This window comes from Melanerpes formicivorus, unplaced genomic scaffold (assembly GCF_026170545.1).
Source record: "Melanerpes formicivorus ecotype bairdi unplaced genomic scaffold, bMelFor1.0.p_v2 SCAF_16, whole genome shotgun sequence".
In the NCBI taxonomy this organism is placed as follows: Eukaryota; Metazoa; Chordata; class Aves; order Piciformes; family Picidae; genus Melanerpes; species Melanerpes formicivorus.
Window position 1 is genome coordinate 9865819 of NW_027142368.1, and position 12731 is coordinate 9878549.

The 12731-nt window shown below is 40.5% G+C and overlaps 1 protein-coding gene across 1 annotated transcript in view; it reads left to right on the plus strand.

Annotated features, from left to right (window-relative positions):
* The first annotated feature begins 297 nt into the window (after nucleotides 1–297).
* The window catches only part of INSC (INSC spindle orientation adaptor protein), a 103860-nt gene continuing 91426 nt past the window's right edge, over nucleotides 298–12731 (plus strand). Inside the window, exon 1 of the mRNA XM_068148595.1 lies at nucleotides 298–331. The gene's annotated coding sequence lies outside the window, so the exon portion shown is untranslated. The remainder of the gene's footprint in view (nucleotides 332–12731) is intronic.

Here is a 12731-nt window from a genome sequence, read left to right on the forward strand (position 1 = left end):
CTAACAAGTACAGCCTGGGCTTTCTCTAGCAGCTTGCATAGGTGGGTTACATTTGCACCAATGAGCTTGGAAGCTATTTGAGAAGAGGTGGGGTTTTTTTTGGCTTGTCTAGATGGCTTTTTTTTTCTGTTGTTTTTTTTTTTGAGAAGTTGGGGGTTGGATTCAGCAGCTTCTGGAGCACTGGTTTTGAGTGGTGTTTGACAAATGAGAAATCTGTGTATGTCACTGACCAACCACTGCATCAGAGAGCACCTTGAGACAGGAAAAGAAGGTGACAGCATCAGTTCATGAGAGGAAGGCCATGGCTTTTTTCTATGGACCTGGAGGTTGTGTAAGTATGGTTGCTTCTATGGGTTTGACTCGTGGTGTTTTGTTTTTAAGCTGAAATCAAACCTGTATGTGGAGCTAGATGATGATGCACCTTCATCCTCTGGCTCTGTGGTGAAACTGTATGAAATTAGTCTCTCTTCTCATATAAAATAAGGTCCCTTGGTGATGCTTTTAGGGTGAGTTTTCTTGCCCAATATTGTTTGGAAGTATCTCCACAGCAGTGCACTGATACCCCATGGTATCTCTCCTCCCCATGGGCAATCTGCTGTGACCTCTTCAACCTTGAGGCACTGCTGTGCTGCAGGAGCCTTGGCCAACAGAGGCTAAGGAACAGCAAGTTGCTTAGTGTGTGTTGCAGGAGGCTACTCTAGCTTTTTTCACTTGAGATCACTTCTTCACCCTACTGGCCCCAGAAGTTTGAATGGAAACTTGTCTCTTCTTTCTCTGGGCATTTAGTTTGTCCTTGTCTCATGTTCTGCATAAAGTGGAGACTCAGGGACAAAATATTTCTTTGTTAGCACTCTAATTTATGCTTTAAACTAAGTGTTTGCAGTAACTGAAATGGATATCAGTGAGAATGATTTAAAAGATATTTAAATCTGTTGGTCTTCAATACACTGTCCATCAATCAGGCTGAGCTTTGAAACTGCCTATGTATGACAGATATATGTCTCTCTCTATGAAAGTGTCTCTCAGTGCACCAGGAAAGGCCACAAAAACTTCAAATGCAGAACCCTATGCTTGGCCCTGTTCTTCAGTGAGCATCCCTAATGGCAAAGAAATAGTTCTGGTTTCATTGCTTGAGTTTTCTAGGGTTTGTGTTGAAGTTTCTCTTAGATGTATCCAATGGATGTGTTTACAGGCTGTGAGCTGCTGCATACATTGGTGAAGCTGATATTTAGTAGTAGGGTGTTTTTTTTTGGTCCATTTCAAACTTCTATCCCCAGGGAAATGCCTCCAAAAAGAGGCTACCTTCATGTAGTTTGGAAGGTGAGGTGATTTGATTTTATTGTTCTTCTGATCAACGAGGCATAGGTGTGCATGTTCCCTAGGTTTTGCTGGAGTGTTTTGGGTTTGTTTGGTTTGTTTTTTTAAAAGAGGAGCTTGGCTCATAACTACCATGTGAATGGAGAATGTGTTCCTAAGTATTTGTTTAGATTAGTACAGCAAATACCTTTGAGATGTTGTTTCAAAGAGATGCTGTAAATTTCTTAGCAAATACTTTGGAATTAGTGCTCTTTTTATTCTTTTCCTGAGTGTACAAATCTGTCCTCTCCCTCACTTTCTTTCTCTAAGCCTGCCAAAATATACTTTGCCTTTTGCTTTCTAAAATGCCCTGAAGCCTCTACTCTCTGTCAACCCAAAACCAGTGTGTGGCTTCCCATTGAGACCTTCAGAATAGCTGTACACAGTTCAGCTCCAGCAAAAGTTATGCTTTACACAATTATTTCCCTAATATCCTGCAGGACCCAATGCATGTTGCAGGAAGGTCAACAATGAAATAGGCCTGGGTACTACAAACAGGTCCAAAATGATGTAACAGTAAATTGTAGTGCTGCTAAGTGTCTTGTTGGTGCTGAAGGGCAGCAATGTGACAAAAATAGAGTCTTTGTTTTGGTCTGAGCATCATGGTAATTGTTTTGTATGGATGTGAAAGCAGGGAGGATATGTTGTAAATTGCCAGGATTACTATGAAGCCCTTTGCTAACCTGTTAGCATTGCTTGTTCGTAATAAAGTACGAAAGTGGCAAAGCAATTTGGTCATAGTTGTGAATATGCCACTGCTACATTTTGGTTAAAACAAAAAATAGGACAAATATGCAAAGAGGAGGATGGATATCACTCCTCCTTTAAGCTGACTGTTTATCTTTCCAATGCTTCTTCATCCTTCTTACTCTCTTCATTATGATGGGTGAAAATTAAACCTACACCTTAATTTTGATAACAATCCAGATGAGGTTCAGTGAAGATTGACAAAAAACATGTTGGTTGTTACATTGGAGGGTGTCATTACAGCACAATTCCTTGTCCAAACTAGAATCAAAGATGAAAGGATGCTCTCTGGGTGCTAAGGGCTGCGTACTTTGCTACTATACTGATACACAAAAGAGAAGAGATTACTTTCTTTATGAAGTAGCTTAATTCAGCTGTCTCTAGGAAGTCCTTTTAAGACGCAAGAGGAAAATCAAAAGCCCTGTGCTAGAGCAGGACTTCAGACTCCTATAAATCCCTTTCTAAAAATGATCCTGCTCAAACTGCATGAGGTAAACATTTCTTTTGTCTCTTCAGTTGTAGCTTTTAATACTTATAGCAGGTGCCTACCCCACAGTGCTCAAGAGCAGTGCCAGAGCTCGTGGACTAGTGCCCTGTTGTCCCATCTCTCATCAAAAACCCTTGTGTGCAGAAAAATGACCTTGTTTTAGGATGTGATGCAGACAATATTGTTTAAGAATATTCTTTGTCTTCTCTTAGTTTCTGGGAAGTTTCCATGGATAAATGTGCCATCTAAAGAAGGTGGTTATAAAATGTGCATCTTCCTGGAGTGAAATTGTTTTCACAAACATGTGGTCATGGATTTTAGAGCTATTTCTGTGGAGAGGCTGAAAATTGTGTCTAAAGGACAGAGGAGAGTAGTTTGGGATTAATCAGGTTCCATGTACCTTTAGCTGTCCTTTATGGCTTTTGCTTTTCACATCCTGGTTGGCAGCTCTTGCACCTAATGGTACATCAAATGAGATCATTTCAGCTTTTCTCTAGAATCTTGCAGGATTTTTTTGGACACAGCTATGAAAATAGAATTCCTCATATCAGTCTTATTACTTGTTCCTATTCTCAGCAGAGTTGTGTTTGCCATTATCAAAACCTACGCAGAAGCAGCTATGTCACAAAATAATAGTGAATAAAACTTACAAACAAGCCCAAACCATTGTCTAGCACAGTGAATCTCTCTATCATTTGCTGAAGGCAGATTGCAGCTTAATGGGCTTTGGAAACAGAAACATTCAATTAATCGTATCTATTCCTATGGAAAAGAAATGAGGCGATTCTTATGGCATGAATAAAAATGTTCCTTTAGAATATTGGTTTGCACCATTATTGCTTCAAGTACCATTTATGTAATCTCCTGCTGCAAGGCCTGTATAACAGCTAGCACACCGGGTACGGAAAAGGCTCAAAATTCCTAGTTCCTTTTGAAAGCAAATACAGCATGTCAGAAAGGAGAGAAGAAGGGGGAAAAAGATTAAGGAGCTAGCCCTCATTTTTGGAATAATAAGAAAAGTGAACTAGCCAGAGGAGAAAAGTTCTTACAAAAGGATAATATGTAAAGGGTTCATCACACTGCCTCAAGTTTTCTTTGTTAAAAACGTAGTCACAGTGCCCAGAGCTTTTTTCAATTTAAAATACTTTCTGGTTGTGGTTGAGGTTTTTTTCCTTCCTTTCCCTTACCCAGCCTAGGCACCTCCAAAGTCAATGGAAGGACTGGGCACAAGGGTAATTTGTTTGAAGAAAATTAGATGGGGATGAGAAAGAGAGAATAATGTTGCTGAAGAGGGAATAATGCTGCTTGAATGAGGGAACAGACCCCTCTCAGTGCTGTAAATATATTCTTTTAGCTTTCAGATTGTATTATGTCAATTGCTTTATTAGTTATTACATACACTAAATTAAGTAACTATAATTCTAGATTTTGGAGAAATAATGACGTGTGACTTTATGTGCCAAATCAATCTGCTCATTACTTGTTATGGATTTGATTCCATAAACAAAGTGCCCATCAGTTGAGATGAGATCACATCTTAAATGGCAGACAAACTCTGTAACAGCTTCCGGTCTCTGTGAGCAATGCCCGCTTCCCTTTGACCTGGCTGATAGTTTGAAAAGGAAACGTTGTCTTGGTGCCTGTTCCTCTCCTCCCTCCTCACTTTCTCAGTGCCATCTGTCCAGAGAAAGCACAAAGGGCACAGACTGCAGTCTTTGCAGAGGGGAGACCTGTAGTTTGGCTCAGTCTCTGGTTCACTGAGGCTGAGCTGCTTCACAATTTCCAGTAAAAACAAAGGAGCACATTTGTGACAAAGGCTTCTTATTTTTATGTTGATTGCTGCGGAGTTTAATTGCCTCAAACTGAGGCCAGCCTTTGTTCTGTCTTGCGGTTAAGTAAATCTGGCATTTCTGATAGCTTGCAATTACTGTGCAAACTACCATTTTTCCATTTCAAAAGTTACCATTTTTCTGAGCTCACTACATTATCCAAGATACCACAGTTATGCACATCTTCAGAAACAGACCTTTTCTCTGGCACATCACATCCTGTGGTGTCGTGAGCGTGGGGAAGTGTATTTTGGTGGATTCTGTGATAACTGTTCTTATGGAGCTAAGGTTTCATAAGATAGTTTGGTTCTTTGCTCATGCCTCATTGCCTTTCCTTGGGAGAAGTTAGATCAGCTCCTCATTTTAAAGTTATTTATAGAATCATAGAATCAATAAGGTTGGAAAAGACCTCAAAGATCAGCAAGTCCCACCTTTCACCCGAGACCTCATGACTACTAAACCATGGCACCAAGTGCCACGTCCAACCCCTTTTTGAGCACCTCTGGGGGTGGTGACTCCACCACCTCCCTGGGCAGCACATTCCAATGGCTAACAACTCTCTCTGTGAAGAACTTTTTCCTCACTTTCAGCCTAAACTTCCCCTGGCACAGTTTGAGACTGTGTCCTCTTGTTCTGGTGCTGGTTGCCTGGGAGAAGAGACCAGCCCCAACCGGGATACAACCTCCCTTCAGGTAGTGGTAGACAACAACAAGGTCTCCCCTGAGTGTCCTCTTCTCCAGGCTAAACAATCCCAGCTCCCTCAGCCTCTCTTTGCAGGGCTTGTGCTCAAGGCCTCTCCCCAGCCTCGTTGCCCTTCTCTGGACATGTTCAAGATTCTCAATGTTCTTCTTAAATTGAAGGGCCCAGAACTGGACACAGTACTCAAGGTGTGGCCTAACCTAGGCAGGTAAATATGAAGTAAATTGTAGCAAATATAAGTTAGTGAATAATCAAAGTCTCCTTTAGTCATAGGCACACATGAGAATAGGATCCAGGAGTCAAGAAGGACCAATATATTTTTCTAAGTAGGCAATAATCTCAAATGCTGAAATTAAAACAGATGTACAAGGAGACCACTTTCAACAGGAACTACTAATCCAGCACACTGGTGGTGCCAGACCTGGGGAAACTGTGCTGTGTTGGTGTTTGTTTGATTTGATTTGCTCTTTGGCTTCCTGGAATTTGTAGAGTTCCAGCTCAGATGTGTGGTACCTAAAAGCAAAGCAAGAGTAAATCCTTACCTCGCCTTTTCGTCAGAGGTTTGCTATTTATTTTCAGGCACTATGCAACCTGTATATGACACACTGCAAGTGGGAAGGCAGGGGTTTGATCACTGTCTGATCTCCAATACAGTGGATTCCTGGAGGCTTCAGTTTTATGGAAGCTGAGGGATATTTACAGATGGATTTGGATGTGTAAGATCTACTGCAAAAATAGATGCAATTTTGACATAACCTTACACATGAGGCATATAAATTCTTCTACCTTTTGCCAGTGAATTAAGTAGGGATGTTGAGAAGTTATGTCAGTCTCACTTTTGCCAAGAGCTGTGCGTGAGAACTGCAGCACAGCTTTTAAGTTTGGCAGCTTTCTGCTCTGGGAGTGCTAATCTGTCAAGCTAATTATTTTTAATAAGAGGTGAACTTTGCATAGGGATGTTGATTAATAGGTTATCGTGCAAATATAGTACAAGGCCACTCTTTGATACTTTGTGGGGTTTTTTAGTGTTAAGAGAGTTGTAACAATAGTCAAGTTCAAACACTTTGATAGCTCCGTACACTGGGATGATCAAAGACTTCAGCTTTACAACTACCTGAAGGGAGGTTGTAGACAGGAGGGGGCTGGTCTCTTCTCCCAGGCAACCAGCACCAGAACAAAAGGTCACAGTCTCAAGCTGCACCAGGGGAGGTTTAGGTTGGATGTTAGGAAGAAATGCTTCATAGAGAGAGTGATTGGCCATTGGAATGGGCTGCCCAGAGAGGTGGTGGAGTCACCATCACTGGAGGTGTTTAGGAAGAGACTTGATGGGGTGCTTGGTGCCATGGTTTAGTTGATCAGATAGTGTTGGATGATAGGTTGGACACCATGATCTAGAAGGTAAGGTCTATTCTATACTATTCTATTCTCTCTTTCATGACAGACTTTCATGGCTTTGGGGCAGCTGGTAAACACTTGCTTCATTCTGCATAAGGAGCAGAATCAGCTGTGTTTACTGTTGAACAATATAGTGTTGATTTGGAGAAGAAGAGACTAAATGCAGCAGGGAAATAAAATCCTGAATTCTGGCTGTGACCACTGTTTGGCAGCCCATCTAATGTAGGAAATCTTGTCTCCTCCTCCAAGTCCTTCAGAGTTCAGGACATCTCTTAGGTTCAATCTTCTTTGCCATGCCTGTAATGTTTTCATAATCTATTGACATTTGTCCTGCTCTGTTCTGTGGCTTTGCTCATGCTTGTTCCTCATCCCCATCCCACAGCAGCAGCACTACCAAAGACCACACTCAGCGTTTTATATGACTTGTGCTATAGTAAATCAAAGAAGGCAGCCACCCATGTAGGACTTCTAAAAGCTGACTTTTTGTCCCAGTGATGGTTTACATAGTGCCTTAGTACTCTGTACAGCCATCTAATATTAATGGGAGAAAACTAGGGTACAGGTTAAAATTTATTAGAAAATAACTTTAGTTCTGCCTTCAAAGGTGGGAGAGATTCAGATGATCTACTTTGCAAATTCATTTATGCAGTTAATGGTATATGTTTACATGGAAAGCAGTTAAATTTGAAATGGCTTCTTACTATGTTTATAAAAATTCAGTGGATGACCAGTTAATAGATAAATTATTGATAAAATGATGAAAAAGTTATGTGGCAGAAATCTGTTAATAATGAATGGAAAAAGTTTCAGTTCTGTAGATATATCTGTCATCTATTTATTCTTTTGGATGTTGAAAGCTTTCTTAGAGCTATCTCAAAGTTTTTGTGCTTGACAAACTTAGCAGGAGTTTGTCTGGTGTATGACTTTTGTAGTAAGCTTGCTTGTCAGAGAAGGGCACTGTGATACCAGGGAGGCCAGAAACCTCTAAGGTGTTACTAATAAGATAAATTATTGACTTTCTGTACAAGTGTGCAGAATGCACAGAATGATCAAAGCTCCTGTCTACCTTCTACTCTATGCTTATGAAGTCTGCTAAGCAATAGGGAGAATTACCTTTAGCTTTGTCTGTTCTTGTAACTCTTTGGGTGGCTCTGATATAAGGTAGCTGTGTGCAGCACCTCTTTGGACTGTGAGCACTGTTTTGTAGTATTGCCCTCTAGCACTGTGCATATGCATCAAACAATAAAATGTTAGCAAAAAGTGAGAGAACTTTAGAGATGTTCATGGTTTGCCTACAATAAAATATTCCTCTGAAATATCAAAAGTGTTGCTTCTTAAAGAATCACTGCAGTGAAACTGTTTGAAAGCCGAGCAGCTGGCCAAACTAACACAAGTCAGCTCTGTTGACAGGAAACTGTCATATTTCAGTGCTGATCAATATTGATATGACACAGTCCTTGTTTATGGCATGAAGAAAAAGAGTATTGCTAAGAGAAAGCTTAAGACAGTGCTCCAAAAACAGGCCTGTGGCTGTAATTTATTATAGTGCTAGTGAAGAAGAGTCTAGTCTAGACTTTAAAGTGCCACTAGAGATTGTAGGCAATATTATAATGCAAGGTATGGGTTTGGGGTGGTTTTAATGTTGTGGCATCAAAACTACATTCTCTGGTTCAGCAAACAATTGGTGTTGAAAGGAAGTACTTGTGCTGACAAGAAGTCAGTAGATTCACTTAATAACTAAGACTAGCAATAGTGGACCATTGTGTTTATTCTGGAGTGCCCTTATCACTCTTTGGGGATGTAAGCGTGGGATGAAGTTCTTTGAGAACCGCAGTGCCAGCTGCTACAGTGGAAACACTGTTCCCCATTTGAAGGATCTGAACTTTCTAGTGACATATGAAAGAAGACTTTTCTTGCTGGATATTTAAATGAGGTGATTATTCCAGTCTGGGATTTCATGTCTGAATATATGTACTTGTGCTGCTGTGTGCACTTGCAGGAAGTATTGGACTACTGCATTTAAAGCACTGTGACTGTATCTCTGCTGCAAGTCCACCCTTCTTGCAAAGTGCCAGAGATACTCAATGCATGTTAGAACTACCCTTGGATTTTCAGCATGTTTCTAGTATGAAAGCTATGTAAGTCTGTACAGCATATTGTCTCATTTTATCTCTTGAAAGAGGTTGCCAACTACAATATGTGTATATTTAATTTGTCTAAAAAAAAGAAAGGTGTTGGACAAATTTTCACATCTTAGAGTTATTCAATTTACCCTAATGGTCTTTAACGGAGAGTTATGTTCACACAGTGGAGGATAAAATAGACTGAAATGTTTTCTCAGAGCTATTAAATTTTTGAACTTGATGAGTTCCCACCCAGTCCAGAAAATACAAGTTTCTGAATGTGACCTGTACACCTGTCAAATCTGGCAGCCAGGAGCTAGTTTTGCTGAGCTAGGATGAGCAGAAAATACTTCCACAGCTCTGAGGCTGTCTATAGAGAGAATTACAATCTTGTCAAATAAGTCATGGTAGAGAAGGAATTATTTCTATTCTAGCCTGAAATAAGAGGTGGGTTTGAGAGCTATATCTGCACTTAGCATGAAGCCAAAGATAAAGCACATCCAGGAACAGCTGCACTTATGTTTTTGCTTTGAAACAAGATATTTGGGTAAGAGCTCACCACAAACAGCAAATCACCATAAATGATGTATTAGTTATACTAGAAAATAAGTGCTGTTGAGCATGATTCCTCTCCTTGTGTTTCATGATTGCATTGCACACTCCTCTGTCTCTTCAATGATGATAACTTTCTCTCGGAAAGTTTCCTCATGCTGTTTTTATATACTATTGGATAAGGAATTGGGAGGCTGGATGGCAAATACTGTATGCAATGAATTTTTCCAAAGGTGTTAGAATAAACTAACTGAATTAAATGTTAATAACCATTGAATGATTCTTCAGAATATAACAACTTATATTCCTTCTGCCTGATGGGAAGAATGCTGACCATGGCTGTGAGCGCTGTCATGATTCAGGCAGCAGGAGCTGGACTGTACTTGCCCAGTTTGTGCTGTTGTAGCTTGCTGGCTTCCTGCTTTTCTTCTAAAACAGAACTTTACACATTGATTGAGGGTGTCCTTTGGCCTAAAGAGAGGGAGAGTGCAGCAGTTCATCATCACTGCAGAAGGAATCTATTCAGGCAGAGGGGTTTTGTTCCAGCTATAGGTACTCTGTCTTCCTAGCTAATGAGTTGGTCTGATATAGACAGACTTTAGCAGTTTCCAGTACTGAAAACTGGGCCAAGGAAGGAACCAAAGAAGGTACAGTTTCAGAAAGAACTTTACTTAATAAAAAAAACCCCAAACATATCTATTTTTAGCAATTAAATGCTGCTCTTTTGGAAATGAGCACCCTTGTTGCTGTTCCTCCTGTCGGATGTAGCCTCATAATTCCAAAAGCATACCCAATAAATTGGCCCCCAAAATATGATACTAGTTACCTCAAACTCATCATGGTCCTGACTATTATTTTGAGGTTGCATAGATTTTTTTTCAGAAGGGCTGGATTGGCCCCTTCATTTATCTTCTGAAAATTCCATTTTGGTAATGAAACAATCTCAGCTTTCATTCCTTGCTCCAGCAGAAGTAAAAGGAACTGAGTCTGCTTTCAGCATTATGTCAACTCCTGGCCAAGGCTTCAGTTAAGTATCTATTATTCCAGTGGTATCCGAGCTGGTAGGTAGGCTATCATTCACAAGAACTGGAAAAGAAGTAGAGCCATGCACCATTCATCCCCTTCCTGGAAAGCATGTTAATTCAATGATGGTAAAAGTCTCTTGGGTCTCTGACCTTAAGTCTGCTAGTTTGGCTTTGTGGAGGTTACAGAAGAGGGAGCACATGGAAGATGTAGCAACCTCCCAGGTAATGTGTAGGTTTTGTTTTATCTTTCAGGAGAAGTGTAGAGGTCTCTCTATAGGTATAGAGATGAGATGTGTCCTAGCAGGGCTAAGGTATTTACTACTGTGCTGCTCTCCGCTCTGCAAGCCTGCAGTGGGTAGAAATGCATTCACAGTCCTAGAGATAGCTTGGAAAACTGGCTTGTGGGATAAATGTCTGCTTGTTTATCAGTGTGGATTAAAAGGCAGAAAAGTAAATGCCATGTCTGAGTACTAAGCTGCGCTCCTATGCTGTGAAAAGCAAATTGAACTTTACATCTATGTTGCATTAATATGCTGGGTTCTTTTTCTTGATTTGTAGTTTTGAAAACTACTTTTAAGCCTCAATGTGAGCACTTCGCAGTCACATAATCAGAAGGAACAGTTAATGCTTTTAAAGGGAAGTATTTCTTCTTACTCACTTTTTTGGGGATTATGTGATTACTTTTAAATTTCAGGGAGTTCAACATGCTTGTAACTGTTACAAGATGAAGTGAACACCTTTGGAAAAGCAACTAAATGTTTTCCTGCTTTGTGACATCTCTTCAAATTGGTTTGATTTAATAAATATTCTGTGTACACTCTGGCGACAACACAAATGACTTTTGGTGCTAACAAATTCTTAATATTTGCAAAATTTAAATTATATGCCCTGAGGAGGACTTTCTGAATTAGAATAGAATAGACCACGTTGGAAGAGACCTCCGAGATCGAGTCCAACCCATCATCCAACACCATCTAATCAACTAAACCATGGCACCAAGCACCCCATCAAGTCTCCTCCTAAACACCTTCAATGATGGTGATACCACCACCTCCCTGGGCAGCCCATTCCAATGGGCAATCACTCTCTCTGTGAAGAATTTCTTCCTAATATCCAGTCTAAACCTCCCCTGATACAGCCTGAGACTGTGTCCTCTTGTTCTGGTGCTGGTTGCCTAGGAGAAGAGACCAGCCCCCACCTGTCTGCAACCTCCCTTCAGGTAGTTGTAGAGAGCAATAAGGTCTCCCCTGAGCCTCCTCTTCTCCAGGCTAAAATTGTGCATTTTCAGCCTGTGCTGCAATCCTACACAAGAGCAGTTTTCATTTCCACTTACTGGCCCTATGCTGCAAGGTAATACCAACGTATAGGAGAAAGTGTAGCCTTCACAACTGAGATTTCTGTGTAGGAAAGTGGTATCCAGAGATGCTTTGTTTCCCAAGTGCTGGTTCATTACATTGTCTGTGCTGATTTCTAGCTCATTGCCTACTTCAGAACAGAGTATGAAATGTCGAGGAAACTACAATAGCTGGAAATGCATATTGATAAACCTGGATCATAACAGGATATTCTTAGGTTTTGGTTCTCCATGCAAGAAAAATAGTCATATTTTCAGCTGGTCTAACCTGGCACTGCTCCACAATTGCCATCTCTTACTGGCATCCATGCTGTGCTCCAATAAAACAGGCTGTTGATTCACCATAGGCTATCATAGTATCAGTCAGGGTTGGAATCTATATTGAAACATATTTTGTGTCAGAAAAATGAATTTTGACTTCTTACACCAGATGTGTGCTTTATGTTATCCTGGAATCTGTATATTTGATCCAGAACATGAGTCTTCATCAAATTCAGAAAGGTGGTCTTCATGTGAAAATCTGATACCCCAAATCTCATCAAATCTCCTCAGGAGATTTATTTTGTTCCTCAATAGCTGTTTCTTTAAATTCTCATTTGGAGAAAAAAAAAAATACTTGGAGGCTTGTTCACTGGACTTGAATGACCTGCTGGTTGTTACCTGCCTTGAGAAAACAGGTGGAGTACCACCAGCAGATGAAAATGGGCAGAGATATGCAAGAATTTTTCTGTTATCAGGAAGAAACCATTAGGAAATATTGCAGGGAGCAATCTCTGAGAACCTGGCTGGGTTGTGCACTTTCCCAGGCACTGCAGATGGGAAAGCAAACCTGTTCAGAGAGTCAAGGAGCAGAAGAATTATAAGTAGGTCAACATGGTCTCAAAGGTCAGCATCTGAGTAATTTGTAAATATCAGCTTTCTTCATCTGAAGGACCTATAACTGTCAGGCATACACTGCAGAGAGGATTTAAACATCTCTTTTCAGCCCAGATAGAAGGGACTTTGGAGGCATTGATTATACCACTAGTGGAGTGACTTTTTGATATTTCAGAGTTTCCAACTCTTCTTTGTTACAGCCAGGTGAGATGTTTCAGGATAGGTGGCTGGTTGCTTTTTGAAGACAGTATTCATTGTGTGTCAAAAAATTAATTCAGATCTGTGATG